Consider the following 6,000-nt stretch of genomic DNA (forward strand, 5'->3'; position numbering starts at 1 on the left):
TGAATTTTTATTACAATAATTCAGTCTTAAATATTAAGAAGTTGAACACTGAAAAGCAAAAGTGAAAAGTGGAAACCAACAAAAATTCAACAAATGTACTATGCTGCTTCCAAATAGATGACATGCAATCTTGATGGGGCTTTTGAACGCCACAAAGGGACCAAACCAGCTTCCATTGAAATTAATGTGAATCTTTTAATTGGTTTTGATGGGAGCTGGATGGAGGCGTCACTTCCATGGAAATTATTAAAGACTGTACTTACCCTTCCCCCCCCACCAAAAACAAAACAAAACACACTGGAACCCCAGAGAAGGGCCCAAAATGCTAAATTTGATTCTACGTTTCAACCCCCATTCCCAGAACTCAGGGTTGGTAAGTCCTGTTTTTGAAAAAAACTTCAGCAGTGTCTTCAAAGATATTTCTATTTATTTTATCTGTATTGCAAGAAATGTTTTATGTCAGAGAATATTGTGAAGAATGTTCTTTATTTCAGACACTTCCCATTTTGTCCAGCTGTTTGATATAATATAATATATCAAACACCAGTGCTCAAAACTCCTACTGAGTTTTTAAGCTCTTTGAAAACTATGGATCAGATTCCCAGCTGGCGTACATCAGAATAGCACCACTAAATTCACAGGAGCATTTCTGATGTACAACAGCTAGAGATCTGACCCTGAATGTAAAAAAACCAGGCTAATGACCAATCAATAGTTAAAACTTAAGGCTGGTTGGTGTTTACAAAATAGAATTCAAGTGCCAATTCAGTCCTTGGCCTCTCTACTGAGCTCTTCAGCAAGTAATGAAATAGTAATGGTGGTGTGATGGGTTCCCTCCCCTCCCCCCTTCAGGGTGCCACCTGGGACTGGTGTACCATTGAGCCTGTCTGACCCACCAGCTTGGGCTCCCTTTACACTGTATTGCTGAGGCAAGCCAGCCAAGCCCTCCGTCAGGCTTCAGACTGCACTTTACCAGCACACATACAGCTAGGGACACCAGCTTCAGCTATACACACAGATGCTGAGATCAGTTCTGTATGGGAAGGCTCAGCTAAGGAATTGCCTAGTTACTCAAGTGTACACCCCCCTCTGGAGTGTAAACGCAAAATTACACTGCCTTGCACTGTACAGAGAACTGTACAGCATAAGATCATGAAGTTTACCCTCTCCCTCAATATGGAGAGAGCTATGCAACAGCTTTCTGCCCCAAGTTGTAATTTCTACACACTGGTTTTAGACAAAACAAAAACAAGTTTATTAACTACAAATGATAGATTTTAAGTGATTATAAGAGATAGCAAACAGTTCAAAGCAGATTATTTTAGTAAATAAATAAAACCACAAACTGATCTTAACACACTAGATAGGTAGGATATGAATTAGCAAATTCTCACCCTGAGTGACAAACAGGCTGGCAGATTCTTAAGGCACAAGTTGCTTTGGCTTTCCCAGCTTTTCATACACAGGCTAAAAGTCCCTCTAGCCTGGGACCATCACTTCCCAGAGTTCAGTACTTGCCCCTCAGGTGTTTCCAGGTGTGTTGTTGTAGGGAGAGTGAGATACCATCATGATGTCATTTCCCCCTTTTATATCTTCTTCCCACTTGCTGAAAAGCTCTTTTGCTGTGACCTGGGTCAAACAGTTCCCATTGTATAATGCTATCTCTGAGAGGTTTCTATTGTACACAGTTCTTGGGGTAATCCTTGTGCTTGTGTGCATTTCCTCAATAAGCCATTAATATTGTTTGGCCTTTTTATTGTTGTACCTGAAAGGCTGCTTGTGGGTGTTTTCAACCTCATAACATGTTTCAGTAACACACACATATGATGGTAGCACATACAATCCAATGAGATATTAATGTTGAGAAGATCATAACTTTTAGAATCATAGAATCATAGGAAGACACCTCCAGAGATCATCTAGTCCAATCCCCTGCTCAAAGTGGGACCAACACCAACTAAATCATCCCAGCCAAGGCTTTGTCAAGCCAGGCCTTAAAAACCTCCAAGGATGGAGATTCCACCACCTCCCTAGGTAACCCATTCCAAGGCTTCACCACCCTCCTAGTGAAATAGTGTTTCCTAATATCCAACCTAAACTTCCCCCACTGCAACTTGAGACTATTGCTTCTTGTTCTGTCATCTGCCTCCATTGAGAACAGCCTAGCTCCATCCTCTTTGGAACCCCCCCCCCTTCAGTAGTTGAAGGCTGTTATCAAATCCCCCCTCATTCTTCTCTTCTGCAGACTAAATAACCCCAGTTCCCTCAGCCTCCCGTCATAAGTCATGTGCCCCAGCCCTCTAATCATTTTCGTTGCCCTCCGCTGGACTCTCTCGAATTTGTCCACATCCCTTCTGTACTGGGGGGACCAAAACTGGACACAGTACTCCAGGTGTGGCCTCACTAGTGCTGAATAGAGGGGAATAATCACTTTCCTCAATCTGCTGGCAATGCTCCTACTAATACAGCCCAATATAGCATTGGCCTTCTTGGCAACAAGGGCATACTGCTGACTCATATCCAGCTTCTCGTCTACTGTAATCCCCAGGTCCTTTTCTGCAGAACTTCTGCTTAGTCAGTCAGTCCTCAGCCTGTAGTGGTGAATGGGATTCTTCCTTCCTAAATGCAGGACTCTGCACTTGTCCTTGTTGAACCTCATCAGATTTCTTTTGGCCAAATCCTCCAATTTGTCTAGGTCACTCTGGATCCTAACCCTACCCTCCAGTGTATCTACCTCTCCCCCCAGCTTAGTGTCGTCTGCGAACTTGCTGAGGGTGCAATTCATCCCATCATCCAGATAATTTATAAAGATGTTGAACAAAACTGGCCCCAGGACTGATCTCTGGGATACTCTGCTTGATACCGACTGCCAACTGGACATTGAGCCATTGATCACTACCAGTTGAGCCTGACAATCTAGCCAACTTTCTATCCACCTTATAGTCCGTTCATTCAATTCGTACTTCTTTAACTTGCTGGCAGAATACTGTGGGAATTATACCTTACAAGGCATACTTTGTACAAAACATATCCTAATTACATGAGAGCGGTGAATATTGGGGTGCCAGGGTGTCACAGGTAGTTTCTGTGCACAGTAAAGTGTGCATCTCATCCTCCCTCTAGTGGCTGGTCCACACCAAGGATATCAGCCTACTCCTGTTACCAGTTCTTCCATTAGTTCAGGTGTTAGAGGTCTGTGGGTCAGTGCATGCTCTACCCCTCCCACCTGAAAAATCTCACAATTACTTCCATGAGGAGTCCCAGTGGGTTTTGAGGAGGAGGTAATGCCATTGAGGTGGCACTCCTCCTTTTCATGAGCGAAGGGAAGATCCCCCTATACTTGGTCCCTTCTCTCTGTACAAATTGAAGGAATGCCATGGCTCATTATTACATCTATTTCTGAGGTGCTGACCTCTGTCGTATCTGGGGGTACTACAGAACTTTATAAGAACATCACTTTTCTCCAAGGAAAACAAAGCTCTCCTTCCTTTCCCCACAGATTAAAGCCATTGAAGTAGAGGAATGAAATCCAAATGGGCCAATTTCCTAGAACATGCAGTCATTAGTTACTGTTGGCACAGCACATTGAAGATGGAAAGTGCGATACAAAGAAGCAGTACTATTACTAATAAGTCCTATTACAAGGGCTATGAAAATACAAAGCTGTATTCAGTGACATTTGTTTCATTAAATAAATAGCAGGACTAATGAACCCAGCAAGGTAGTTCCTTTGCAATACTGGAGGACACAGGAGCTTTAAATGAATATCTTTGCTTTTGAATTTTGTAATGATTAAATTGCAATATAGCAATTGTTACAGGAGAGATTCAAAAGAAAAGCACTAGAGGGCAACAGTGAGATGAAATACAAAGCTCTTTTAGCTTGAAGTTGGAGCTGGGAGCTGAAAACTGAACATAAAGCTTTTGCTTCACTTACATATCTCTGCATGACTGCCTTCCACATTCGCAAACCCCTTTGAGCAAGTAAGAGCAATGCAGTGCTAGGCTCTGGAGATCTGTAGTTGCATTCAGACAAAACATTTGGAGGCAGGAAGAAGGAATATAAAGAGGGGAAAGGAAAGACATACCATATGATTCTAGCTTGTAGCTTGTTATGATATGGAGGTGAAACATTGACAACTGAGCTTTCAGATTGGTTGATGACAATTCCAGGCCAGATCCTCAGCTGGTGTATATCAGCACACAGTGATATCAACCCTTCTGATTTTATGATCAATTTTGTTACATTTGGGGGGTTCCTTAAAGCATCAGCTGATGGAGATATGTGCTTGCATGAGAATCCCAGCTTTCATTTATATATAAAAAAGTAAGCATCTGGCCCGCATGCTTGTAGAGAAAAGCTTGAAAATGTGAACCCTAAGGGCTCAAAACCCAGAACGCTAATAAAAACCCAGTCCCATAATTCTTTTGAGGTCTAGTTCATGAGTTTTGAATGCTTGGGGTTGGCAACATGTTTTAAACAGCAGTCATATAGGGGTCAAGACTTCTGTGGAATTTATTGCCACTTGAAGTGGAGAATTCTGAACCTCCCACTGCTTTTAAGACTTCTTTCTCCAGCCTAGTATGTGGTAGATATTTATTTTGATTGTGTACTTATTGGAACAGCACTATTGTATATGCAGTGAACACTGTGCCCTACCTATCTCCTGAATATTTTATTGCTTACAGTGAAACATGAACAAGAAAAAACCTCCTGTCTGGAGAGACATCCCTAAAATATCACCAGAGGTACTGAATACAATTCTGCTCTATCTTTAATAGAAGACAGTCTCCATTAAACAACCAGGGTTTGCCTGTCCTTTGCGTCATCACACGTTTTTATTGTGTCACAATATATCTGTATTTTTCATTAACATCGTTCAATTTCAATTCATGTTTCATAGAGGTTGTCAGATAACTCATAACCTAATATAGCCAATGGATTTGTGCCTCTTTCTGTGATTGGACTCCCAAGTAATGTGGTGCCTCTCTCTTTCCTGACTGGATGAATGTAACTCTTAAAATCAAGTTTCCAGTGCAAATGCTAAGGGGAAAAGAATTTAAGATTCACTTTTTGAAAATAATTCTCCAGTTTTTACTTAACATTTCCTGTTTCCTCAAAGATTGCTGTCAATAAACAGAATATTCATGGGAAGCCAACACAAAAGTGGCATGAACAGTCACAAGTATCTTGAAAAAAATATAGGTGGAAAATTTCAATGGTGCAAAACTACTAGAAAGAGAGATAGAAGCGGCTGGGATTTTCCATGATGGCAGATAAAACAGCAGGATTAGCTAGTATAATTATGGGATACATGGGATATATAATGGGATACCATGCTATACAAGGATACTGTGTGTGCGGCACATATGGTGGCTCCTTCCAGAGGGGAAGGACCCCAGACACAGGAAGTAACCCTGACAGAAAGGTCAGAAGGGGTGCTCCCAGCCAGGGTGAGGCAAAGTCAGGAGGGAATTTGCCTAAATACCTTCTTCCAGTAATAAACACATGGTCTTTTGTTCCTGAGTTCATGCCTATGTCATCATTCCAGGGATTCTGCCTGGTGTGCTAACCCAGGGGGAGGAGGCTGTGAGGCCACACAATACAATTAGCCAGGATAATCATCTTACACATATTATAGGAAGGGCGTCCTGTTTCCACCAAACTGGTTGACACCCATTAATTTCCCTACTGAACTCACCAGCGTTGATGTTTAAATCTGAAAACAACCAGGCAAGATTTACATATCTGCTCATCACCAGTTTTGCCATGCTCCCCTCATGTCCTAGACTGCTGACAGGACTTTTGAACAACTGGAACACTGTCCCAAACAAGTAATCTCAGCTTTTACAGGAGACCTCACATGCTGGAACAGGGCTTTAGCAGTTTTGGCTAATGATATTTGGATGACTTTGCAGTGAAGACAGTCAATAAAGCTGGTAGTTGCTTTAGTGCATTAATTAAAGAAACGTCCAGTAAATGAAGATACTCCACTTCTCC

The sequence above is a fragment of the Lepidochelys kempii genome, chromosome 1 (genome assembly GCF_965140265.1).
Source record: "Lepidochelys kempii isolate rLepKem1 chromosome 1, rLepKem1.hap2, whole genome shotgun sequence".
Taxonomy (NCBI): domain Eukaryota; kingdom Metazoa; phylum Chordata; order Testudines; family Cheloniidae; genus Lepidochelys; species Lepidochelys kempii.